Below are 27,796 nucleotides of genomic sequence, written 5' to 3' on the forward strand. Positions count from 1 at the left end.
CCCTCAGTCCCAGCTTTCTAAAGCTCCCTCACAATTTCCCCACACCAAATCCCTCTGAACCAGCTTCCTAAACCTCCCTCACAATTTGCCCACACCAAATCCCATCTTTTCTGTTCCCTCCAAGCCATGCTTCCATGCTTTGCCTTCTTGGTATGGGGTCCTTCAAGAAAATGTCCTCTTCTCAGAGTTATTGAATCAAGTCATATTTCTCCTCCATTTTCCTGGAAGTCCCTTCAAATCCCAGTCGGCCCTCAGGTCTCCCAAACCCAAATCCCAACCCTGCCTCTCACATAGCCACTCTGACTGGTTTCTCCCACAGCCTCCTGGTGGCCCTTGTATCCACTGAGAGCGTGCCTCTCTTCTTTCCTTGCTTCTGTCGCTCCTTCAAGTGGGGGAATCCTATAGGCCTGGATGTCAGGGAAGCCAACAACCAGTCAACCCTCAAAATGTCCCTCCCATCCTTCCCTAAATGCCAGGTCTCTTTGCCACCCCTAACTCTTCCATCAGCCCCTGTCATAGAGGGGCCTTTTACCCTGCCCCACTCTGCTGCCCACCCTCCTACTTCTTGTCCCTGGCCCAGGGCATGGGGCCACTATCAGGCACACAGGGCTTATCGCTACACAAACACTTCCTCTTTCCCCAGTACTGGTTCTCACACAATAGGTAATCAGGGTAAACTTCCTCTGACAATTTACTGAGCAAACACTCACTATGCCTCTGCCCTATGCTAAGTCCTGTGGGGAACCCAAACCTGGTCTCCACCTTGAGGAACCTTGAATCTGGTGGAGCTGAAACACAAAAATGAGTATCAGATGCTCTGATGCTTTGTGGCCCAGCACACCTGGGTTCTAATCCCATTTTTGCTCTTTATTCTATTAGCTGTCTATACTTTGGAACAAGTTACTTACCCTTTCCGATCTTGAGTGCCCTTAGCTCTGAAATGGGAATAACACGGCCTAGGTGTGCTGCGAGAATGAACTAAGATAAGATCCATAAGGGACCTGGCAGAGTGCCCGAGATAAAGACATTAGCTCCAGAGCTCCTGGGGGAGGGCGAAGGGTCTGCCAGGAGCCCCAGGCTTCCTTCAGGTGATAGAGGAATGTGGTTATAGGAGTGGCCTCCTCCAGGGACTGAATTCTGCCTTGAAAGCAAACACGTGAAGAATGGCTTCTTTCTCTAGTCCCTACTTTAGTGAGGTCTAGGAGTAGATGTGGTGCCACCTTTCAGGTGTAAATTGAGTGGTCCCTGCATATGACAGGATCGGCCAATCGCTTAGTCAACAAGAACCATTAGCAACTCAGGGTGCTGAGGAACACAAATGATGTATAAAACTAACACCTTGAGGGGCGCTTGGGTGGCTCAGTCTGTTAGGTTAGGCATCTGTCTTGGGCTCAGGTCATGATCTCAGGGTCCTCGGATGGAGCCCAGAATCTGGCTCTCTGCTCAGCAGGGAGTCTGCTTCTCCCTCTGCCTCCACCACCAACTCCGCTCATGCTCGCTCACTCTCTCTCAAATAAGTAAATAAAATCTTAAAAAACAAAACAAAAAACTAATCCCTTGGGGCGTCTGCCTTTGGCTCAGGTCATGATCCTAGGGTCCTGGGATTGAGCCCTACATCAGGCCTGCTTCTCCCTCTCCCACTCCCCCTGCTTGTGTTCCCTCTCTCGCTGTGTCTCTCTCTGTCAAATAAATAAATAAAATCTTAAAAAAAAAAAAACAAAACTAAACCCCTTGGTTTAACAAGGGCTGGGGGTGGTGGTAGTTATAACATGTCCCTATGCAACAACAAGAGAACCTTACAGGGTAAGTTGATTTCCTATGTAAGTACTAACTCTGGGGGCACAGCCTAAAATGAGAGGTCACTGTAGGCCTTAAGTAGTTGGGAAATTTCTCACTGTTGAGTATGCATGCAAAATCACAGCAACCCAGGCAAAGCAATCAGCGATATGTCAAAACACAAGAGTAAAAACAGTTTCCTGTCTCTGCTTCTCCATCAAAACATGTCAGCAAAATGGACCACCTTTTAACCTCCATACTCTGTTCGTTCTTAATACTGTAGGGTTGTTTTGTGCTCTGGTCCAAGTTTGTAGGAAACATGGGGGGAGGAAGAGGACAGAGGGGACAGAGGGGTGGGGTACTAGTAGGGGGTACACAGTGCCAGGTGAGGAGTAGCAGGAATTGGAAAGCTGGCTCCTAGACTCAAATGGGGTAACATGGGGAAAGGGGTGATGCTGATTATCCCTCCACTGAAGGAAGATTCTAGAGAAGGATACCAAGAGGGAGCATAGTGCAGTGGTGGACAGAGCCTCAGCATTGGTGCAAGGCTGACTGAGTTTTCCTCAGGCCCTCAGCACTGACCAGCTGTGTGACCTTGGCCAAGTTACTTTCCCTCTTTGAATCTCAGTTACCTAATCTCTAAAAGAATAACAACATCTGTTTCATGGAGCTTTTGTGAGGACCATAAATTATAGAGCACAGAGCCTGCCAGAATGCAGGTGATTAAGTTCCCTCCCCCTCTCAAGCTTCTAAGAATGCTCCAGAAATACAAGACTGACCATATTTAGTGTCTGGTCCCCTCCCCCACCCCCCTACCAACCTGGGGTTAAGTTAGAATTTAACTACTTATGTGAAAGCCCCTTCCAGCGCTCAAATTCTCTGGTAATACATGCGGACTGGGTCAGGGAGGATACTCATCCGGTCACCTTCCTTCCGGGGGACTTGGTCAGAGACTGGGCTCTGAGTAGCACACGCAGTGACCCTGGGTATAAGTATCTGTTAGAATGGAAACCTGCAGGGGGTTGGAGGGCATACCCAGAAGCCTGACAACCTCTTTCCTTTTCTTTTTTTTAAATTAGGTAATTTATTTGAGAGAGAGAGAGAAAGTACGCATGAGAGCAGGGAGAGGGGCAGAGGGAGAGAGAATCCCAGGCAGATTCCCTGCTGAGCAGAGAGCCCCACACGGGGGCTTGATCTCAGGACCCTGAGATCATGAGCTGAGTCAAAATCAAGAGTTGGATGCTTAACCAACTGAACCACCCAGGAGCCCCCTGACCACCCCTTTCCTATCCAGGGTTCCTGCATCTACATCCAGGTTCTTTCCCTCCCGTTGCCGAGATTTGCCTTGGGTGATGGTGAGTGTGGCCACGGGGGTGGAGGGAGGGGTAACTTTAGTAGGAGAAGGAGAGTTGCTGGCTGGTCCCATGAGTGGGTGTGCAGGGAAGCTCCACTGAAAAAGAACATTGTAGTAATGGGATATCTGACACTAGAAAGTGATCTCAGGCCCTGGAGAGTTCACCCAGACACTGTGATTCTCAACTTTGGATGCATATAAAATATCCTGGGGAGTTTTGTAAAGAAAATCCCATAAGTCTGGCCCCATCTATGAGATTTTGATTCTCTTGGCCCATGGTAGTGGCTGTAGATCCTTGGAATTTTAACTGTGCCTCCAGGTGATTGCAGTGGGTGGGTGCGGGTCAGGACCAGTGTTTCCCAGGCTGGTCTCTGCCCCCACCCCCACCCCCAGGAATTCCCATGCCTCTGAGCCAGAGCCGCTCTGCAGTCCTTTCTAACTCTGGGAGTCCACATGCCTGGTATCATGTGTGCGTAGTCATGTGCACTTGCTTACATCCTGGCCCTTTGCAATCCACTCTGAGACATAGCAGCCAGAGTGGTGCTTTTTAAACCTAAATCTGATCCCATTCCTTCCCTGCTTCAGCATCTTCCAGTGTGTCCCATTTCAATCCCAACACCTCACCATGACCAACAGGGCCCTGCCATTCCCCCCTTCTTACTCTCATACCTCCTGGCACTGGACCTTTTCTGTTTCTCAAAAGCACCAAGCTGCCTCCCCCCAGGGGCTTTGCACTTGCTGTGCCCTCTGTCTAGGGCACTCTACCCCAGGCTGGTTTGTGGCTGGCTCCTCCCATCCTCTGGCCTCAAAGCCCTCCTTCCCAGAGAAGCCTTCCCTGATCAGTCCATGTGGCCCTCCTTCCCCACACCTGTGGCTCCTCATCAGAGGGAATACTCCCCTACTAGAGAATAAGATCTATGAGAACAGGGCACTTGTCCAGCTGGTTTATCACAGTGCCCAGCACAAATGGATTCCCAATAACTATTTGTTGAACAAATGAGTGAATATGTACAAAGAATATGTTTACAAGTTAAAATCATGTGTTTTTATGTATCTATTTCCTGTATATAATGTGATCAGAGGTCTGGAATGGAAATGAATGGAAGGTATTAGGGAAGAGAGCATCGAAGGAGAAGGGAAAGGAACATTTATTGAGCACTGACTTGGTGCCAGGCACTGTTCTAGGGCTTTTCATACATCTGATCCTCATAACAACTCACTGTTAACAAAGTTCCAAGGATCCACAGCCACCAACAGAATCAGAATCTTGGAGATGGGGACCAGTGTTATTGTCCCCATTGTACAGATAAAGAAACCGAGACCTAGAGAAAGAAAATTACTTACTCCAAGTTAAACTACTAACAAGTGCCAGAGCAGGTTATAAGCCCAAGTTTATTGGACTCCAAGGCTGTCTTGTTCATTGCATCATTCTGGAAAGAGAAATTACCTTAATCATTTTCTCTCTCTACTCTCAGGGAATAAAAAAACCTCTGGTGAATATGGACCCAGATAACAATGGCTAATTGGTGACTGGAGCTAATTTAGCAGAGGGAGTAGAACAGATAAGGGAAGGAAAGAGAATTTGTTGATGGTTTTGCCACTAGATCAATTTAAAATCAACTTAAATCTTGTTTTTTAATTTTATTGGTGATCAGTTAAGAATTTGCACTCCTTTTCTTTATTTGAGAAAAAAATTATAGTTTGTTTGATTTAAGTTCTCAAAACTTACTACTTATGAGTAGGATTTCCTGGGTCATCAGAATGTCCTGAGAGTACAAATAACCTTTCTGAACATTAAAATGCATAACCCTGAGGGTTATATTATGTAAACCCAAAGGCATTTGGCCTCATTGACCAACTCAGTGGGCTAGGTCGTTTGAGTCCTCTATCTTAAACTTCCAAATCTAATTTCTGGCCAAAGGACTAGAACATACCTTTAGAATATGCTTTAAAAATATCCCCAGAGGGGCACCTGGGTGGCTCAGTCGGTTGGACTTTCTGACTCTTGATTTCGGTTCAGGTCTCGTTCTCAGCCCTGGGATCAGCCCTGCATCAGGCTCCCTGCTCAGCAGGGAGTCTGCTTCTTCCTCTCCCTCTGCCCCTCCCCCTGTACATGTGCGTGCACTCTTTCTCTCTCACATAAATAAACAAAATCTTTTAAAAATCCCCAGAACTTGGTTTATATACAGATTCTCTATAATCTTAATCTCTGGCAACCATTTCTGCTCTGAGGCACAGAATGCCTTTTGTTATTTTTAAATGTCAGAGCTGGTTCTCAATTAAATCTGATCAAAATATATCAAGCCATCTAGCATGGGACAGAGATGAGTTAGACACTCTCCTTGCCCATAAAAATGCAAGTAGTATAAGAACTAGCCTGCAGGGATTGTTATATAGAGGCTTAAGCTTAGTTAGGGAAAGACCCTGAAGTGAGATATAAACACAATGTGGAGAATCTGTAACATAGGATGAGAAGTTTGCATGCTTCATTCCGTAGACGATGAGCTGTATTAATTAGGGCTCTCCGGTTTCAGAAGGCAGGAACCACTTCTGGGTTAACTGAAAAGAAAAAATGGGCAACCTGTTAGAAGGACATTGGGGAGTTTACAGAATTGAAGGAAGGACTGACCAGGCAAGAGGGGATCTCCAGAGGATGACCTCGTGACTCAACTTCAAACCTCCCATCCCTGAATCCCCACTCAAAATTCAAATTTCCAGAAGAGTCTGATTGCCTTAGCTTGGGTCATGTGCCCACCTCAGAGGATCTGGGATGGATTGTCCTCCAGAATTTTGCAGAACAGGGAAAGGAAGAGAGTTCCTGAAGGAAGAGCAACCAGCCAGACAACCCCTGGATGCTCTAGTAGGCACTGGGTGCTTCTAAGCATAGAAATGAGGTGATTAACATAGATCACATGTCACTAGGTGCTTGAACCAATAGGTTTGTTTCATCCTTACAACAACCCAGTTGTTGTGGGCAACCCGGTTGTTGTGTGGCCCCCAGTAATGTGGGCACATTTATTAACTCCTATCTTTAAAATGAGGAAAACTGCAGATTAGAGAGGTTCCATGGCTTTTCCCAAGAGGTAAAGCTCTTTTTGAACACTAAATCCTGTTTCTCTTTCGTGTATGATTTTTCTATCCTTTACAGTCATTGGTTTGGCTTTAAAGTGTTTAAAGAACGAGAGAGGTAGGAGATGGGTGAGTAAGCTGTCAGTCACCCAACATGGAAGGAATGAGCCAGGCTGGGCCAGTGGGAAAAGGAAGGAAGCAAGTAGACGTGAGGCACAAAGGCTCAAAAAGTAGTTTGCAAACAAGCCTGAGCAGTAGAACCATCGGGCACCTTGTTAAAAACTCTGATTCCATAAGTCCATTTCTAACCTGAACCAGAACGTGCCCTGGGTGGTGCCGGGGAGTAAAACACACACCCTTCCTATGGCGGTAATCATTTTGCAATATATAAGTATATCAAATCAACACACTGTACACCTTAAACTTACACAATGTTATATGTCAATTACATCTCATAAAGCTGGAAAAAATTTAAAAAAACACACGCCCATCCCCGACATAGGTGATTATTCTGTAGCCAGCCGGACACTGGTCTGTGGATGGGTGTTTGGAAATTGCTGACCTATTAGACCCTTTTTTCTAAATGTCCTCTAGTCCAGTTTCTTGTCTTATCTCCCTGCTGTTGCAGTTAAGCATTATCAAGGTATAGCTTTGGAGTAGTTACAATTTGTACTCATTACATTTGGAGCAGTATCTCTTCTGAGGTCTAAGGGATGAAAATAAGGACAAAGAGGTAGGGTGGCTCCTAGCTGTTCCCTTATTTTGTCAGTGTGTCTGGGGCTGGTGGCTATTGATGGGGACCCTTGGGAGATGAGTTTGCCAGTTTTCCCTTTGGGGAGAGTAATCCTGGGTTCTCACCCTCCCTTTCGCCTTTTCGGTAGTAAATCTCCATAACAAACACACCCAAGTCTGGTATTTCTGAACTTATGGCTTTGTGCTGAATACATGCTGTTCCTGGAGCCAGACTTCTTTTGCAGTTTCTCCTCCCCACCCCACCCTTTGGTGCCGCTAATGGGCTGATCCAACCTTGACGTGTGATAACCTACTTAATAGGCTCTGGGTGTGCTCTCTACAACACTGCAGAGCAGTTTAGGCCTTTCAGTAATATCTGGAGTTAAAAGGAATGGTGGTCTTTGGGAGTGGGCTCTGGTATAGATTGGAGAGCAGGATTTTTTTTTTTTAAGATTTTATTTATTTAAGAGAGAGAGAGCACGAGAGGGGTGAGGGGCAGAGGGAGAAGCAGACTCCCCGCTGAGCAGGGAGCCCGATGCGGGGCTAGATCCCAGGACTCCAGGATCATGACCTGGAACGTAAGGCAAAAGCTTAATCGACTGAGCCACCCAACTGCCCTGAGAACAGGATTTTTTATCTCAAGTTGCTCTCTTCCCCTCTTTTTTACAGTGACGGGACTCATAAGAATGAGTCACTGGGAAAGAGTTTCCCAAACCTCAGTCATTTGAACACCATCCTCATGGTTTTTGCCAAAGCTGTGTGCCATCTATCTGTTACTTACTAAGTATTTTTCATAAAATCAATTAATATGTCCTGCTGGAGTACTTGCTATCCACTCTAACTCTAGCCTTGCCATAAACAGTAATGTTTGTGAATAATTGTTTATGAACAATTAATGTTATGTAATTCATCAAGTCACTGATTCATGATATCAGGTCTGATATGCTACCTGTAAATTTTCTTCTAGTATGCATTAAAATGAATACACAGCTATTAAAATTCTGTAAATGTTCACCTGTGTATGATCCAAAATCCTCCCATAGAGGGAGGTATATGTATCATCAGGGATATATGTATCATACTTTGGGAACATTATCCTAGAAAAGCCCATGTGCTAAGAGGCACATGGCTCCAGACCCCTCAATACATCGCAGTTTGGATGCCAACCATAAGAATATTTTTTGAGAGGTGGCGCCTGGGTGGCTCAGTCGTTAAGCGTCTGCCTTCAGCTCAGGTCATGATCCCAGAGTCCTGGGATTGAGCCCTGCATCGGGCTCCCTGGTCTGCGGGAAGCCTGCTTCTCCCTCTCCCACTCCCCCTGCTTGTGTTCTCTCTCTCGCTGTGTATCTCTCTCTGTCAAATAAATAAACAAAATCTTTAAAAAAAAAAAAAGAATATTTTTTGAGAGTCTATTTAGTGAAAAATTATGCTTTTACATCCTCTTGCTGCAGAAGTTAAGCGTTAGACTCCATTGCTCAGTGTGGAGTCTGCTTGAGATTTTCTCCCTCTCTCTCTGCCCCTCCCCCCTCAAATAAATAAATAAACTCTTTAAAAAAAAAGAAAAAAGAAAGAAAGTGAAGAAGGAGCACAGAATTGGACCTTGAAAGAAGATTAAGAGTCGAGTAAGTGGAGAAGAAGAGGAAACAGCTTTCCAGGCAGGGTCCTGTCAACAGAACGGCAGAAAGGAGGACAGCCTCTTGTTCCTATCTAGACCTCTCGGACCTGCTTGGGAGGTGCTCCAGCCCTGTGCCCCTGTTACACTCGGCACTTCCATCCACAGCATGTGAAACTAGAAGAAGGGAACCACCTTCACCCTCGCTCCCACGGGAAGACAAAGACTTGGGAGGAGGGTGGTCTTGACTTGAGGACTGAATCTGGTAGATACTTCCATGCAGTGACACCAAAGCTTTAGCCAAACCATCAGCTGGGCAAAGAAGGTCTGGAGCTGGGAGAAATGGAGCTGCTATGTGTATGATAAAGGGAGAGACTGGTTGGCTCCTGAGAGCAAGGAAGAAGTCAAGTGGTGCGAGAAGAGAAGTTGGAAAGGAGAGGGGGAGACAGCCAAGCATCATGAAGGACCTCAAAGGAGAGAGATGTTTAAGTGCTATCAGGAGGACTCTAGGGTCTGTGTCTCAAACCTCAGTAAGGTCTGCTGTTCCCACCACGGCCCAGTGAGTGGCTTTTTGTGCCAGGGCCGGAATGGGACTGAGCTCCAGATCTGGACTGTTGTGGGACAAAACGGGGCCCCTTTATCAGGATGGTGAGAAGATTCACAGACTGATCCAATTCAGGGGAAACAAGAGTTTGGCCCCGGAGGTAGCCATGATCACCAGAATCCCACAGGAGATCGGCTAAAACACGGGTGGGTACGAGACCTCCGCCGACCGTGTGCAATCACAGCAGTGCACAGGCATGCCGCCCAGGGCCTCATCGGAATGCAGACTCCATTTCTGCCCTTGCCACAAGTCTCTTTTGAAACTTTGGCTGCTGACCAAGGCGTGCCAGTTAGGATTCCAAACCTCCATTTACCTTCCTAGCTCCTGTGGCAGAAAACATTTCTGAAATGGCCCCCCACCCCACCCCCAGGGATGTCCTAATCCCCCGGACCCCTGGACAGGATGAAAGATCGCCTGTGGTTGTCTATATTCTATGGCACAGTGGACCTGAAGACAGGGAGATGAGCCAGGTGGGCTTGATCTAATCTCATGGCGCCTTGGGAGAGGAGAGCTCTCTGTGGCTAGCAGCAGCAGAGGAGGTGGGAGACTCAGAGCACAAGGGAGATGTGACGCAGTGTTGCTGGCTTTGAAGATGTAAGGGGCCGCTTGAGAAAGAATGTGGGCCCTGTCTAGGAGCAGAGGGCAGACCCTGGCTGGCAGCCAGCGAGGAAACAGGGACCTCACTTCTACAGCCACAGGGAACTGGGTTTTGCCAACACCTGGAGGAGTTTAGAGGTGGGTTCTTCCCTGGGGCCTCCAAATAAAAGCTCAGCTGCTTGATACCTTGACTTGTGGGAACCAGAGAGCCCAACCACGCCTGCGGGACTTGTCACCTGCAGAACTGCCAGCTACTACACGGGTGTCATTTTAAGCCACTAAGTTTGTGGTGATTTGTTATGCAGCAATAGAAAACTAATATATGTACCTCCCATCTCCTGCCTGGTGTTGACCTTGGCATCACCTCCTGGCTCTATGGGACTCACATACCTTTTTTCTTTTTTAAAGATTTTATTTATTTATTTGACACAGAGAGAGAGCGCACAGGGGAAGAGTGAAAGGGAAAAGCAGACTCCCCCCCCCCCCTGCTGAGCAGGGAACCCAATGTGGGGACTCAATTCCAGGACCCTGGGATCACAGCCTGAGCTGAAGGCAGATGCTTAATCGACTGAGCCACCCAGGCGCCCCTTACATACCCTTTTATTATAGGATGCTTTAGCTGGGACCTCTCCCTTTAGCCCCTCAATATTTGTCATACTCTCCTGACCCTATTTGAACACAGGCCGGGCCTCCCTTGGACTGTTCCATCTGGAGGGATCCTTGAGTAGTGGGTAGGAGGCCTCTGACGTATTGTGCACCTCTTTTCTCCATTTGTTTGGGTAATTACAATCTCTAACTGACCTGGACCAGAGTCTCATATCTAATGGGATTGCGACATTTATTATCCATATCCTCAACACTTAGCACGGTGTCTAGCATATAGTTTGTGCTCAATAATATGTGTTGATGATGCTGTTGAATATAGAGAGAAGGAAATCTCTGGATCATCCTCATCAAACATTCCCAGTGTTGGCATTCGATGTTGTAGCACGTTACATTATGCGTAATTCTCAGGAGACACCATGGTCTCCTTCTCCTCGGAGTCCTCTGCTCCACCCTGCTTTTCCTCCACCCTCACCCCCTGTACTTCCTCCCTCTTTCAAGTGGCTAAATCTTTTATTCTTCAGGTCTCATATGATATTCTCTGAAAATCCTCTGGTTCCCCAGTTCAAGATTAGGCCCTCTCTTGTTCTCCGCAGTACCCTATCATCACAGATGCCTTTGTTGTGTGTGTTTTCTTTCGTTTTTTTTTAAGTAGGCTCCACACCCAGTGTGGAGCACAACCAGCATGGAGCATAAGGAGCAAGGAGTACAATGTGGGGCTCAAACTCACAACCCTGAGATCAAGACCTGAGCTCAGATCAAGAGTCGAACTCCCAACGGACTGAGCCAACCAGGTGCCCTGCAAATGCTTTTGTAATTATAATGACCATTTTGCTTGTCTAGAATCCCTACTAGGCTGTATGCTCTGTGATAGCGAGATACGCTTCTTTTGTCTTCTGAGACTCAAGTACTTACATGGGGTAGGTTCTCAATCAACATTTATTGAATGACCATGCTTCTTCATCACCTGGGGATCCTGTTAAAGTGCAGATTTTGAGTCTTAGACCCAGGTGGGGCCTGAGAATCCGCATTTCTAACAAGCTTCAGGTGATGCTTCTGCTGCTGGTCCATGAACCACACTTTAAGTAGCAAGGTAATAGTATAGGCACCCATCATTACCCCATTCTGGCAAAAAGTTCGCATTTAAGAGAAGCTGGACAGGGTGGAGGGAGCAAATAATGGCCACAGGTCAAAATTTCCCCTGTCATTGCAGAGCCAGCTGACTCATTGACAATAACCTTGGCCTTATTAGCAACTGAGCTAATGGCCACCAACCAATAAATAACAACATTTGGCTGATTTGCATTTCAAAATTGTTTCCTTCCCCTGCTCACACTCTAGAGCAGGTGCTAATGAACCATGAAATGGCTAAAGCATTGGCAGCAAGCAGGAAAAGAGGCAGCCTTGACCCATGCCTGAAGAATAATAGTCCTTAAAAATCAAGAGCTACAAAATGCATTTGCACTGGTATGATGGGACCCTTCCAACCCCCTTCTCCCATCCTGAGCATCCATACCCTGCAGAAGGTCCTTAAGGGAAGGAGGAAGAGGAGAAGAAAGAAGGACAGTAAGAATCCTAAGTAGCCTCTGGCTGAGTGATCATGCTGTTCTCTACTGAATCTGGTTGATATCCAGGTATTTGGAAACCGTTAGTAAATCATGTGCTCACTTGGGTGGGTAGTTCATCAGCTTCCATCATCGTGAAACTCACCTGTAGCTCAGTGAAAGTGTGTTGGTAACATTCATTAAATGATTATAAACTTCAAAAAAAGAGCTACAAAATGCAATGTGGTACCTGGACTGGATCCTGGAGCAGAAAAAGGGTATTAGTAGAAAAACTGGCAAAATCGCAGTAAAGTAGAGAGTTTAATTAGTAATGTACCAATGTTGGTTTCTTAGTTTTGACAAATGTGCTATTAGGAGAAACTGGGGAAAGGGTATATGGGAACTCTCTGTATTATTTTTGCAACTTTTCTGTAAATCTAAAATAATTCCAAAATAAAAAGTTTATTAAAAGAATCAAGAGCTAGACTGTATAGGTTTTCTTTACTTTGTGTAATAATAGTATTATAAGTTTCTGAAAATGTAGGACAATTGCCACTGATTTAACAATAAAAAATTGGAAATGTGTGTTCTTGGGGGAAAAAAATCTCCAACCAAAACTAAGTAGCACTCGGAGCCAGAGGGTGGCTTGTCCAGATAGCAAACCTGGCCAGGTAGCATACCAGTGATACCTACATTCCAGAAGTGTTTTGCCATCCATCATGAATTTCCTCCTGATTCCTACCTTCCCTTCTTTAGCATCTCAGGAATTTCTTCCATTCTTGAGAAGCCCTTTATTCCACACTAGGGACTCAGGGTGTCTTTTCTTTACTTGTTTGTGTAACAATGTTATCTTGCAGACTTGGTCATGGTATCACATTTTGCCTCAACTGTATTTCCTTATGTACTAGATAGAGACTCTATGCCTGCTGAGGCCATGGACCTTGAAATTAGCCATCATTGCAGAAGTAGCACCTGACTCCAAGCTGGGCACATTGCAGTTTCTTAGTAATTATTTGTTGGATGGATGAATAAAGGAGGTCCTTCAGCATTTGAAGTAAATTTCTGCCTGAAAAACATGCGTTTTCCAATGATATTTCATTTTGTATATATATATTCTTTTGGTGGAACTTGATAGAACTTACTAGGTCTTCAGGTCTTGTAAAAAAACTTAACAATGGGTCTTTTCCAAGTCAGGTGAATTCATGGGAAGTCATGAAGATCCTATCATGTCTTATGGAAACCGTGGCTTTGACTAAAATTGTGCATAGTGAGTGCTCTGGTCTCAGGAGGCTGCTTCCTGGGACGTACACTGAGGCCCAGACTCTGGGCTGACCACGGACGTATAAGCAGAGGCTATACGGTCAAAGGTTTGTGTATTTATTGCTTTCTCTGTCCTGCGGTACCTGCTTCCCTAAAGAAGCTGCTTCTCTTTCACTCTGGTGGGCTGGGAAAGGAGCTCATAGTTCATCACCTCCCTGGTAATCCTGTGACGCCTGCCAGGCCAATCAGCCTTCTCTGTGGCTTTTAAAGCTTGGAGCTGGAGGAGGTTTGCCTTTGAGAACATGGAACTGGGAGGACCTGATGCAAGGGTAGCTGCCGGCCGCCTTCTCTCCCATGTGGAAAAAATCTGCAGGAGAAGGAGCCTTAGTCAGGATATGGAAATGGAGAAAGAGGGGCCTAACATCCATATTTGTGTCTGGATCCAATTGTCCTTTAGGCTACTTCAACCCCCTGAACTTGCCAGTTACAAGAGCTCCAAATGCTCTTTTTTCTTAGCTGATTTGGGTTTCTGTCAGTTGGTGTGGAGAGTTCCATAATCCTGGAGAGAAGTGCGCACCTCCCTTCCTACACCTAATGGGACCAGTACCAGCTCAGCCAGAGAGTTACCCACCTAGGCCCCTGCTTGGACTGTGTGCTGGCCAGAGATCGCCCACTGCCCTCCCACAGCTCAGGCTCTCCCTTTCATAGCATGACTCTGGCCCTGGGGGGTGGCACCTCACCCACACTACATATCCTATCCTTTCTGACATTTAGCTGGTGACAAGTGATTAGCTCTCAGCAATGGCATGTGAGTGGACATGGCCAGTGTTGCTTCCAGGAGGGAAGACAGTTAAGAAGCAGTGGCTCCTCATCAACTCTCTTTTTTTTGCTACCCACTGGCTGGATAAGGAGGATTGCGAGGGCCTCAAGGATGGCAGAGCCACAGTTGGAAGGAGCCGGGTCCTGCCTTTGGGCCAGAAAAACTCCTGTTTGACAGTTATAGGAGTGAGAAATAAACTTTTATTATCTTCCACCCCTAAAATGTTGGGATTTGCTTGTTACAGCAGCTAGTGTTACACTGACTACTACACTTTCAAGAGCTGGAGCCAGATTAAGTCGAAGATTTTGTAAGTAGGAAGAATCACAAGCAACGCTTAAGAGAGGGGGACCCAGAGATGAAATAAGAAGAGCTGGACTCTGTAGTCAAGCCCAAGGGATGATTTCAAGGATGGAAATAGGAGACAAAGTTGAAGCAAACAGGGAGGCCTTGAGAGAGGTAGTAAGTGAGGAATAAGAGCAGAAACAGATCCAGAGTGAGAGCAAACCAAGTGGGGGGTGCCCATGGCTTGGTTGTATGGCTGCCAGCAGCATGGAACATGGGTGGGTCTTCCCAGTTGAGAGGAGCAGGGGCAGGATGGGCAGGAAGCACAGGTAACATGGGGGAATGGTGCCCGGTATTGGGCCAGGGGAGATGAGTCAAATCCACAAACAGGAAATCAGTGGATGACAGTAGAACATCCAAGGCTTGGGAATATGTTGGGATATAGAACGGGATGTAGGACGGGAAACAGGTCAAGGCAAGTGGTTTAGAACTAATGACCGAGGTATTTTGGAAGCCTCATTCTCTGTGGAGTCTCAGGATGAGCCTGGTAGGTAAAAGAAGGTAGCAGGCCAGGTGGGGATGGGGCCAAGGCAAGGGCTCATGCCCTGCCCAAGGGGGCAGCTGCCCCTCAGCTCCTGTGGACTATTGCCATGTGGACACACAGCCCCAATGTCTTTAGGTCTTCTAATTTTTTCAAGAAAAGCAGGAAATCCTGATTTTTTTTTTTCGGTGAAATCTCTTGATATTTTTAAGTGCTGGCAACTAATCGAAAATTTAAAAAAACACCCTGCGGGCCAAACAAAACACATTCACAGGCTGAATTGGCCCACAGGCTGCCAGCTTTTGGCCTCTGGCTTAAGGGAAATGGGCAGAACCAGAAGCAAGTAGAAAAACAAAAACAAAAAACATGAATATCATTCAGAGTTTCCCCGGATTTCCAAGCACCACAGGAAACTAATAGAAGAGCTTTGAGACAATCACCCACAAAACACAGTACATCTGGTCTTCAGAAAAGCTATGAGCTTCTGGAAGTTGCCAGAGATATACCTTGTAGTTCCCCAAGTCTGTTGCAGTTTCCTCAAAATTGAATCCATAGCCCTGATGGAGTGAGCTCATTTTCTTTAATCTCTCTCTCGGGTATGTCAGTTTTTAAGGTAACTTTCTTTTCTGAAAGGCCATCAACTTTATTTTGACAGCTGAGTTTCCAGTAAAAGCAATCACTTGAGTGAAGGCAATTTAGAGAAAGAGAACCGGAGCCAAGTAAGAGTTTGGATAACTAAATTTTATGATAGGAAATGCTTCCAGGCCAAAAAACCTCAAAAAGTGTTCAAAGGTTTTCAAAGACTGGATCCAACTAGTTCAGTTTATTAACCTTGGCCTGTGTCTGAGCCAGGGTCATGCTCAGAGGATGTGGCAGATGAATAATCTGATTATTTTTTAAATGTGGTCTCTTAGAGGGTATGTATTAACATGACTGGTGCTGAACTCTTCATTGGTGCCCCAACTTAGACTAACTCAGGGCTTTGCATACCCCAACTGTCCTGTTTGACCGGGACTGACATGTTTCCTGAGATGTGGGACTTTCAGGACTAAAACTGGGACAGTCTTGGGAAAACCTGGACACTCTCCATCCATAGGATCCTTTCTTTTCCTCAGGGTTCATGCTATAAAGCTTTGACAGTTTCTTACACCTGAAACTAATATAATATTGTATGTCAATTATACTACGATCGGAAAAAAAAATTTGGACACTTTCTGGTTGTCCCTTAAAAACCAAAACCAAAACCAAAAACCTCTCCCTCCTCAACTGCAATAATGCTGTACTCTCCTGGTTTTCTTCCTATTTCTCTAATTGTTCTTACTCATCTCCTTTGGCTGCATTCTCTTCTTCCTCCTACCTCTCAACTATGAATTGCACCCCAAGGTCCAGCCCTTGGGCTTCTGTTCTATTTTCTGCCATCTCAGTGGACTCATCTTAACGTGGAAGATTTCCACATTTAGATCTTGAGCTCATATTCTCACCTGAGATCCAACCCTCCAGCTCCAACAACTTCACCAACATTTTCCACTGGGATGTCCTTGATCATCTCATGCCCTGAGGCATTATCTTTCATTCTGATCCACCTCCCACTCACTCACCAAGTATCCTCTTCCATTAGAGGCAACACCATATTTCCAAGCCTTCAGTCTCAAAATCCTAGAGATGCTAGTCCCAAATTAGCACCCGGGTACTATAACCTAGTACCATAACACAGCTGTTATGTGTCCACAGCTGCTACCAAACTGCTGGGTACTTTGGAAGGGCTCAGTAAATGCTTGGTGAATCAAATCAGATCTTGGGGAAGGAGTCTAAGAAGGAGGACATGTAATAGCATCCTATCAGAGGCTCATGATATCCAAGGAAGTACCCAGAGTTTGTAGGGAGAAGCAAAGTGAAGGTCTGGCAGAACTTCTGCACAGTTAATTTAAATCTTCATTGACGCAACCTCAACCATAGTGTCATGAGCACGCCATGAAGGTGCACACATGAGTTGTGTCTTTCCACAATGTCGGCTTTATTCAGTTGCAAAGCAACATAATTATTAACATAATTATTTATATTATTTATATTTATATTATTAACATAATTATAAAGCAGTCTCAGGATTCCAAATTCAGTGACATTTTGCCATGTGATTAACTTGGCTTCTCACAGGGTGCACAAAGCAGGACCCAAGACAAGTCACACAACAAACAAGATAGAACAGGGGGTAGGAAGTTAATGAACCAGACTCGAAGTCAGTCTGTGGGCACACAGTTGAGATGAGGCCTCAGTCCCGTCTGGGTCAATTCTCGGCACTTACTGCTTATTATGCTCAAGCGGTGAAGGATCTTAGGTCTGTTTGGAGATCAGTTGGGCAGGGCCTTTGGTGGCAGCTGCCTTTTTGAAGTGGTCACACATAGAGGGGTCAGCGTCTGAAGAGTCTGACAGTTTGCTGCAAAAATCCTCCCTTCGTAAAGGGGTTTAATCCGTCTTGAGCCCCTGTAGACCTCCTCTGCTTCTCCTGGTTATCAGTTCTGAGGGCGTCATCAGCTGACATTGGTCTCGGTGATAGGCTGGTAGCTACAGTCACCTTAACTGATGGCGTCACCGCTTGACACAGGCCCCTGCTTGACATGAGTGACTCCATCTTGCTCTCTACACATAGATATTTGGCCACCCATTAGTTAAATTAACTCCAGTGGTATTAAATTTCTAGCTCACTTTGTATCGTGTTGCTATATTTTCAGGCGTAGTCAAAGATATTTCCAAGGTTCCAGACAATTATAAGGGTTAACATGACAAATATGGATTTTATTCTTTTGCTTTATTTGCTAAATTCCTGACAGGGAGTCTGTCTGTAATTACCAAATGCTCACAATCAGAGCAAAGCTAGGGACCAGAATCCAGATCTTTTTCCTTCTCTCCTCTACCCTTTCCTACGTTCTTAGAAGACAATCACTTTAAAAATGCTTTATGACTATAGGGGAAGGGAAGGAAAAATAAAAAAAGATGAAAATTGAGAGGGAGGCAAACCTTAAGAGACACTGAACTCTAGGAAACAAACTGAAGGTTGCTGGAGGGGAGGTAGGTGGAGGGATCCGTAACTGGGTGATGGGCATTAAAGAGGGCACTTGATGTATAACAAGCACTGGGTGTTGTGTGCAAGTGATGAATCACTGAATTCTACCTCTGAAACTAATAATACAGTGTATGTTAATTAAATTGAATTTAAATAAGAAATTTTTAAAAATTAAAAAAAAATTTTTAATTTTGAAATAGAACTATAGCATGTTTTGATTGGGGCCAGCAGTTTGGAAACATTGCTGCTTAGGGAAATCCTCCACCCTGTAGGTCTTCCTTTTCAGAGATCCCAAAGTCTGGGGATTCCCCAGAACCCCTTTTCTTTGCATTTATAAAGCACAAAAGTACCTTAGATCTGAGTTTCTCAACCTTAAGCACTATTGACATTTGGGGCTGGATGATTCTTTGGGGGGGTGCTGTCCTGTGCATTCTGGGGTGTGTAGCAGCATCCCAGGCTTCTGCCCACGGATGCCAGCAGAGTACATACACACCCTCCACTTGTAACAGCCCGAAATGTCAGATGTTGCCCAACGTCTCCTAGGGGACAAATTGCCCATGGTTAATTCTTTTACTCAGAAACGATAAGGGAGCCTATTTACCTGTGCTCCTGAAATGTCTCTTTGTTATTTGAGAATCTCTCTGGCCAAGCCCCAGACAGTTGCATTCCCAGGGTTGAGAGGAGAGAATTATCTCCAGGCAAGGACCCAAGGCTGGACCGGACAGGCCCATCAGTCAAGGAGGCTCTAATTGGACCCATTACCTTATCTGAGAGCAAATTCTCCTTTGAAAGATTACCCGCACCACAGTGCCTCTGGGATAATTTGCCTTTCCTTAGGGGGATGGAATGGAGCTGGGTGCTGGAGAAGGAAGGTCAACTGGGATCTAAGGCCCCGGCCGAATGGGTGGCCTGAGTCAGCCGAGCTGCTCCGGGCCTTGGGGATTTCCAGGGGGAACTGGGTGGACAGAATTCCCCCTGGATGATGGTCTAGACAGGGCTCACCCTTCCCTCTGCTCATCAGGGGCTTCTGCTTCCCCTTTAGGAAGAGGAAACACCCTGGCTGTTTATTTTTGGGGCTGAGGATCTGTTGTGAATAAGCCCCAGGATTGGGCAGCAGGACAAGCCTTCTCCTCGTGGGGCATTTCAGGAAACAGGCTGCAGCCCTTGCCAGAGGGCTCCATGGGGGCCGCTAGATGAATTAGGAACATGAAGGACAGGGCCCGTGATCAAATCCAGTAAATAAGAAAATGTAATTTAAAAGCAGTTTAGAGGGGCACCTGGGTGGCTCAGTCAGTTAAGTGTTTACCTTCGGCTCAGGTCATGATCCCAGGGTCCTGGGATTGAGCCCTGCATGGGGAAATCTCTGCTCAGTGGGGAGTCTGCTTCTCCTTCTCCCACTGCCCCTCCCCCCAGCTTGTGCTCTCTCTCTCAAATAAATAAATAAAATCTTTTAAAAAATAAACAAATAAAAGCAGTTTAGAGTTCTTGCTAACTTTCCCAATCTTAAAAAAACAGTTTACTTGTTAAAAAAATAGAATGCCACAGCCATTGACAGCCATTTATTGAAATAAGTTCCATGCACAAAGAGCTGGGCTTATATACATACTATTACATAATTTTTTTCCACTTAAAAATGTCTTCTCAGCACTATTTCATGTTAACAATTACATACGCCCTATCATCTTTCTTTAAGCAATCTAAACGCCCAACGTTGGGCTTGAACACAGAACCTTGAGATCAAGAGTCACATGCTCTATCGACTGTATGCTCTATCACTTTTAAGGGCTAAGAAGTTTTTCTATGGTACAAATATGCCATAATTATTTTAACTAAAATCTTTACCCAAACATTTTAGTGGTTCACGTTTTTGCCACTATAAAGGATGCCTACAACAAACATATTTGTACAGAAATTCTTCTGCTTTTCCCAACCGTGTTCTCTAAAACTTTTCATTCATTTTCTTTCTTCTTTTTTTCCACCTTCCTTCTCTCTTTCCTGCACCCTCCTCCACCCAAATGAATGCTGAGAGCTGGTATATATTTTCGTACACCTTTCTCTGTGCCCAAGCAACGATGCGCAGCCTAGGGACACATAGGAGGCTGATTTGTTCTGTCACTTGTTTATGAGTAATGGAATGCTGCCCCATATTCTTAGTGATTTGGTTTTCTCTCTTGGTGGGAAACCCTCTATGTCTAGCAGGTTCTTTTCTTCCCTAGATGTGAGCACCCATGGGGTCAGAAAATCTCAGAACTTTTTCTTTCGGGATCTTCCTCTGCTACTCGGAGGCCTTGGAGAGAAGCCAGTGTGCCCTTATACTTTCAGTTTCCCCACCTGTGAAATGAGGGCATGCTACTGCTCACAGGATTACTCTGAGCAAAACTCTCAAGTGAATCTATCTATCATCTATCTATCTATCTATCTATCTATCATCTATCTATCTATATATATAAATCTGTACTTGTTCTGCGGTAGCCAAGAAACATCGGTCCTTTATTTGTTATTTTCTGTTCACCTTGCCTGGAATACCCTTCTACCTGCTCCACTTATCCAAGCTCTACCTACCCCTTAAGGCCCAGTTCCAATCCCGTTTCTTGTCTGTAATTGCCTCTGACACCTCCAGCTGGAAGTCATCTCGTCCTCCTCAGGACCCTTAATTTCCTGCATTACTCATTCATTTTCTTGCAGTATTCAAGCTTTAAGTTTTTAAGATCTGAATTCAAAAAGGTCCTGAGGACAGGAACCGTGGCTTCTATGTCTTGTGTTACCGCGGGGTTCAGCAATATTACCCACAATGCGCTCAAATAGCTGTCCAATCCGAGAATGAATGAAATGAATGCCTGAGTGAATGAACCCATCCTACCCTCACTCTCACACAAACATTGCCCATGGAGCCGTTTCAGGAACAGATTAGAATCCGGGAAGATTCTGAGCACTTGGAAAGAAAGGTATTTTAGAGGTTCTTTAACTGTAATATTTTGCCCTCATTGGAAAGTGCTACATTGTGGTAAATACAAAAGAAGCACAAAGATAAAAAGAAGGTCACTCATAGGTTAGCTGCCCAGAGAAAATTCACCGTTAACATTTTAGTGCATATCTTTTTAGTCTTTCTATGCATACATGAACTTATAAAATCTGACATATCCGTGTGTATATGCATGGGTGTGTGTATGCACCCCACACACCCACACAACTTTAAACATTGGGGCAGACGTAAGATGGGAGGAGGAACTCTAGGATGCCCTGGCCCCAGGTCCTAGGTTCTCGCCTAAGGGCACGTGGAGGCAAGTTCCTGGGGCTCTTTGTGCCCACGGGGTCGTTGAGGCAGGGGAGAGCGGCAGGCCCCTGGGGGTCCTGCATCCCTGGGCCGCACATGGGACAGAGAAGCAGGGTCTCCTTCTCTTACCACTCCCTCTCATTCTTACCCCTCTCCGGGGAAGTTCAGTTACGCCAGAGTTCTGGGTCTCATTCATCCTAGAAAACCTCAGCCCTGAGGCTACAATGTCCCTGTTGTCCCAGTCGCTTCCTATTGGACACACCAAAAGTACAGGAATTACCCAACAAGTGAGTGGGTGAATGGGTTCTCCCCGGGAAGTTCGACACTCTCAGAGGAGGGAGGGAAATACACCCACTCCCTGGGATGGCTCCTCAGACAGACTGTGGCTAATCGGCTGAAGGCTGTTTCCAGCTGGGGCGGTGGATAAGAACTCTCACTGTGCGTTGACTCGGTGCCCACTGCGGGCCCTTTACACACCTTCTCATTTAACTTTCAAAAGAAACCCTCAGGATGGTATCACCATGCCCATTTGACGAAAGAGGAAACTGAGGCGGGTGCAGAAGCTTCTGAAATAAAACTCTGTGAGCATAGCTGATGCCCCCTACGTGGCCACACTACTGTTCACTTGCCAGCCCTTCCTGGTCACCTCCTCCCCGGCCACTGAGGCCTCCCGCATTCTGTAAGAGTGACCTTTCTCCTCCCAGGAAGCCTCCTTGACTCTTGCTGCCTCATGTCCGCATTCGGTCCTTCAGCAAGACGGATGCACGCCCACTCGGAGACCTCTCCCGAGCCTTCAGCGCCTCTCCAGCCCCGCTGCTCCCACGCTGGTCTCAAACACTACCCTTCCCTCCTAAACTGTTGTCACTGCCCTGCTCACCTTAGCGTTTATTTTCCACACCCTAACCAAAATGATCCTAAATCATAGCATTCCCCTGTTTAAAAGCTTCTAATGGATTCCCAACAAACCTTCAACAAAACCCAAGCTTGTTGCCTTGGCTTATGAAGCCCTACAGGATGTGGGCGGCTTGCTCCTCAGACCTCAGCTCCAGCCACTTCCCCCGGCCTCCTCACTCAGCCACACTTCTCTCTGTTCCCCCTACAGTCAAGCCAGCCCCACCTCAGGGATACTGAGGTCGCTGTTCTTTACTTCTGGCGTGCTTTCTCCCCTCAGCTCCCCACGTTAGTTCCTTCTTGCCATTCAGGACTCCGTTAAAGGACACCTCCCCACGGAGGTTCTCCCTAAGCACCTGTTCTAAGTAGCCACTCCATCACTTGCTACCATATTGTCCTGTCTTAAAGATCTGCATAGCACTTACCACTATGAGGTGCTTTTAAAAGTCATCGTTCATCCATCCATTCATTCATTCATTCCTTCATTCCCTGTGTCCTCCCACTAGACTCTATTCCCAGTGCCAACAACGCCTGGCATATAGTGGCTGCTCAAGAAGACTTTGTGGAATAAATTTGCAAAATGAATGAATGAATGACATTTCTTTGGAATTAATTAATTCACTGTGGATTTATCATCTGCTAGAGGCCAGATGCTGAGCTGGGGGCTATGTGAAAAGCAAAGATGAACAAGACACATCAACCCTCAAGAAGTGTTTGACTTATTATGTCCGAGACATGCTTTAAAATAATCTAGAGAAAACAGAAGGGAGCGTATCTCAATAAGGCTGAGCGAATGTTGATGACTGTTAAGGCAGCATGATGGAAAAAGGGGGGTTATTCTATTATTCTCTTGACTTTTGTGTATCTTTGAAAATGTCCAAAATAAAAAGTTTCTTTTTTAAGAAATAAAAAAGCGGGGCATCTGGGGGCTCCGTCGGTTAAGCATCTGCCTTCGGCTCAGGTCATGATCCCGGAGCTCCGGAATCCAGCCCCGCATCGGGCTCCCTGCTCAATGGGGAGTCTGCTTCTCCCTCTGCTCCTCACCCGGCGCGTGCTCTCTCACTTGCATGTACTTTCTCTCTCAAATAAATAATAAATTAAATTAAATTAAATTAAATTAAATTAAATTAAATTAAAAAGCTTATGCTCAAGATGGGGAGAGGTATACACAAATGACTGGTTCGCTGCAGGCTGCTGAGAATGCCCCAAATGAGGGGGTTATTAATGCACCAGCACTTATTACACTGACTGAGCCTCTAGTGAGCGCCAGGCACTGTGCTAAGTGCCGGGGTGTAATGATAACCGGGACACATACAGGCCCTACTTTCATGCAGCATATGGTCTAGCAATAGACATAGGGACAGTAGCTGAAGAAAAGGACAAACACAGGGTGTTGGGAGAGTGTGTTATAGAGAACACTCACTTGGTCTAGGGTTTAGGAAAGAGAGGGAGGTGAAGGGCAGACAGGCACAGCCACCCAGGCAGAGGGAACAGCTTGCACAATGGCTCAGTGGTGCGAAAGAGCACAGCGCATCCCGGGAAGCCCAGAAGACTAGCATTCCAGGGCAGACAGAGCAAGGAGGAGAGTGGAAAGAGATACGGTGAGACCAGGGAACAGGGGCCAGACCCCACAAGGACATGAAGGTCCTGTTAAACGGTGGACTGTTTATCCCCCACCACCGAAGGAGGATGTAGGAAGGTTTCTTGAAGTGGACGCCCAATGAACTAGGTTTGAAGTCAGGGAGCATTGCAACAGGGTGCCAAGGGTAGCTCCCAGTGGCATTCCTGGTGAAGGTAACAGAGTGAACTCTGATCCGGAGGGAAAGAGTTCAAGGTACTGAGGAAATAGTGGGTGGCCTGGTATGGGCGGGGCACATGGTATGTGCAGAGGTGTAGTGGGCAATAAGCCTAGATAGGAAGATCAGAGACAAGCTCCAGACAGTATGCTCAGGAATTTGGACTTTATTCCTCAGACAATGGGGAGCCACTGAAGACTTTTTGATCATTGGACAGATGTGATCAGAGCTGCCCTTAGCAAGGATGGATTTAATGGGAAAAGCAGGCAGGAGATTATTATCTATGAGAGAGGCAAGGTGGGTCTGATTTTATTTTATTTTATTTATTTATTTTTAAATGTTTTATTTATTTATTCATGAAAGTCAGAGACAGAGAGGCAGAGGCAGAGGGAGAAGCAGGCTCCCCGCCTAGCAGGGAGCCCGATGCGGGACTCGATCCCAGGACCCCGGGATCACGACCCGAGCCGAAGGCAGACGCTTAACCATCTGAGCCACCCAGGCGCCCCGGTGGGTCTGATTTTAACACTCAGCCATGTATTGAGCACATACTATGTGCCAGGCATTGTATTGAAAGCAGAGAATGCAAAGAGGACAAAGAGACTGCCTCTGTCCTGCCCTACAGCACTCATAGATGGCTAAAATGACAATGAGAATCCAGTGTGATGTGACAGTAACATGACCAGGATGTTATGGAAACCCTTAAGAAAGGGGCCGCCGGACCTGCCCGAAGCGGGCGCAGTGGTCAGGAAAGGCGCTCAAAGTGATACGAAGCCTCCTTGAGCCTTTCTTGAGGGATGGCTTACAGAAAAGAGTGGAGAGCAGCATTTCATTTCAGGTGGTGCCAGCACAGGTAGAAAAGCTTGGAAGTTTTTTTTTTTTTTTTAAGATTTTATTTATTTATTTGACATAGAGAGAGAGAGCACAAGCAGGGGGAACAGCAGGCAGAGGGAGAGGGAGAAGCAGACTCCCCGCTGAGCGGAGAGCCTGATGTAGGACTCAATCCCAGGACCTTGGGATCATGACCTGAGCCCAAGGCAGCCGCCTAACCGACTGAGCCACCCAGGTGCTTGAAAAGCTTGGAAGTTTGAGAGTGGAAGGACCACAGGCTTGGTCTGAGGATGGGGGCGGCAGTGCTGTGCCCAGAGGGAAGGCCAGGGAGATAAGTGGGCACCATAAGGAGGGTTTTGCGTATCAAACTAGTTTGTTTCTCATCATTAAGGTAATGGAATAGGGACACCTGGGTGGCTCAGTCAGTTAAGGGTCTGCCTTTGGCTCGGGTCATGATCCCAGGGTCCTGGGATGGAGTCCTGCATCGGGCTCCCTGCTCAGTGGGGAGCCTGCTTCTCCTCCTCCCTCTGCCGGCCGCTCTGCCTACTTGTGCGCTCGCTCTCTCTCTAATAAATAAATAGATAAATAAAATCTTTAAAAAAAAAAAAAAGGTAATGGAATAAATTATCCCAACCTCTTCAGTTCGTTCTCTCAGCCCTGGGGGGGGGCAGTGCCCCCTACCGATGGTCGCCACCTCCTTGGTACTTGAGTTCTTTCTGTCTTTTCAGTGTCCTAGCTGATAACTTTAGACTTCCTAAACGATTGATCTGAAAGACTAATCTGAAATCTTAACCGAGCTCTGTTAGAATTGCTGGTGTGATTTCAGTTCCCTGGCTGGACCCTGACTGACCTAGAGGGCTTGAGGGATTTGAGGAGGAGATCTGCATTTTGGAAAGATCTCTCTAGGAACAATTATATTTTTATTTTTATTAATCTATTTTTAAGTAATCTGTACACCCAATATGAGGCTCGAACTCACGACCCCATGATTAAGAGTCACATGCTCTACTGACCACACCAGCCCCGTATAGGCTGGAACAATTAAAGGGAATGAAGCTGGGAGGCAAAGAGCCTGTTCAGGCAGTGGTCTCAGTACTGGGGCGGGGGGTATGGGGGAGCCCCAAGGACAACAGCCTGGGTGTGGGCTGCGGAATGGAGATAGAAAGGAGAGGACCCACTCAAGAGAGACTAGGGTAATAGAATTGACAGAAGTTGGGGACCATAATGGGAGGTTTGCTTAGGCTTCTGGATTTTCATGGAGCGCCATTTACTGGGGCACAAAATATAGAAGAATTAGGTGGGTGTTGAGGGGATTGAGCCTGAGGGGCTGTGGAAGCACAGGGGGAAATGTTCCAAGGGCAGCTGCATATACAGATCTGTGGTCAGAAAGGGAGTGTGAATGGGACAGATGGATTAGGAAATCAAGCGGGAATTGTGGTGGTGATGGGTGAGATCACCCAGGGAGCATGTGGAGGAGGATGAGAAGAGGGCTGAGGGTGGAACCCTTGGAATTGCAACACTTAGATGTGCCGAGGAAGAGGAACTGCAGAGAATCCTGAAGAGAAGCCTGGGAACCACAGAAATGGTGGAGGGAGGACCAGGCAGGGCTTTTATAAGGAGGATGGGGCCTGGGCACCTTGGACTTGTCCAGGGGATGCGTATTACAGGCACGGGTATACATATACATTTTTAAAGTAATTCCTTCCCAGGGCGCCTGGGTGGCTCAGTCGGTTAAGCGTCTGCCTTCGGCTCAGGTCATGATCTCAGGGTCCTGGGATCGAGCCCCGCATCGGGCTCCCTGCTCGGCGGGGAGTCTGCTTGGCTCTCTCCCTCTGCTCTTCCCCCCAGCTCGTTCTCTCTCTCGCAAATAAATAAAAATCTTTAAAGTTATTCCCTCCCATAAGTTCAGAATATTAAGCAGAAACCTTTTCACATCAATCCTCGTGCCACCCTGCGATCTGGCCCAACCCTTCATCACTGTCCCAGGGCATCAGGAGAAGCCACCTGGCAGGAAGGAGCCAGGTGGAGCAGAGAGCAGCCGGGCATTGCAGTCAAGAACCGGTGATAAGGCCAGATGTGTAGCAATATCAAATAATCCAGAACCGGCTTCATCCCGGGTAGCAGGTAGTGGTCAACTGTCTTCAGCCAGGAGACACGGAAGGGGTGGAGGTGTCCCAGACACCTGGGAGGGGAAGTGGGAGGGAGCACATGTTTATGGAGTGGGCCAGGCCCTGTGCTAGGCTCTTCGCATGTTATCGTAATGAACCTTCCCAAAGCCCTGCCTCTTTCAAAGATAAGGAAGCTGAGGCTCGGAGAGGTTGAATAATGGGCCCAAGGTCACATAATAACGGGGTGACCCAAGATTTGAACCCAGAAGGCCAAAGCCTGTGCTGTCTCAAATGAGTCCTTGGTCTCCAACTAAATCTATTTCCCTGGTGACCTAAGGGCCGCGTTCTTTAACTTTTGGGCACGGTACAAACCTTCCCATAGAAGCTTGAGTCGAGTGATGGCTCAGACCCAATCAGCGGCCTGAGGTAGGTATTCTCCATGAGTGGTTTTCTGCTGGTACTTGCTTCCAAACCACACTTCCTGTTTCATCATTCACACCTATTGTCTCACTCACTGGGGTTCTTGCCCAATGCCTTCTTCGCCACTCCCGCCGTGGGGGTGAGGTGACTGGGGAACAGGCTATAATGAGGTGTCCGTCAGACCTGCTCACCTTCCAGACAGACCCTAAGACCCAAACGAGCAACCAACAACTCTGGGAGCAGGCCAATTACCATCCAATGTCTGAGACCCTAGAAGACCCCCTTTGAGCCTGATTACGGGCCAAATGATCATACTAGCTGAAGGGCACTGGGTGGCTTTCTGTACGCCAGGCTTTAGGCTGTGTGCCTCACGTTCACTTTTTCCCGTCACCCTTCAAACAATCCCATGAGGTAAGTGATTATTATGCCCATTTTGCATGCAAGGGAACCACTCAGAGAAAGGTGTCTATACCCAGTAAGCATCAGGAATGTCTAAAACAAAGGCACAGAGTTTGCTTGCCCTGCCCCACTCATTTCCTCTTCTGTCCCTGCCCCCAGGGTCCTAGGCTTGGATTCCCTGATCCGTGAGAAATCCCTCCTTCTTCTTCCTAGGGCCAAAGGAAA

At 46.7% G+C, this 27,796-nt stretch overlaps 1 pseudogene across 1 annotated transcript in view; it reads right to left on the bottom strand.

The window, feature by feature from the left end:
* Positions 1–4,998: 4,998 nt before the first annotated feature.
* Positions 4,999–27,796, bottom strand: part of LOC118523294 (large ribosomal subunit protein eL31 pseudogene) — a 30,347-nt pseudogene continuing 7,549 nt past the window's right edge. The window contains exon 2 of the transcript XR_004911043.2: positions 4,999–5,689. The product of XR_004911043.2 is annotated as a large ribosomal subunit protein eL31 pseudogene, transcript variant X2 (transcript). The remainder of the gene's footprint in view (positions 5,690–27,796) is intronic.

This window comes from Halichoerus grypus, chromosome 8, assembly GCF_964656455.1.
Source record: "Halichoerus grypus chromosome 8, mHalGry1.hap1.1, whole genome shotgun sequence".
Classification (NCBI taxonomy): domain Eukaryota; kingdom Metazoa; phylum Chordata; class Mammalia; order Carnivora; family Phocidae; genus Halichoerus; species Halichoerus grypus.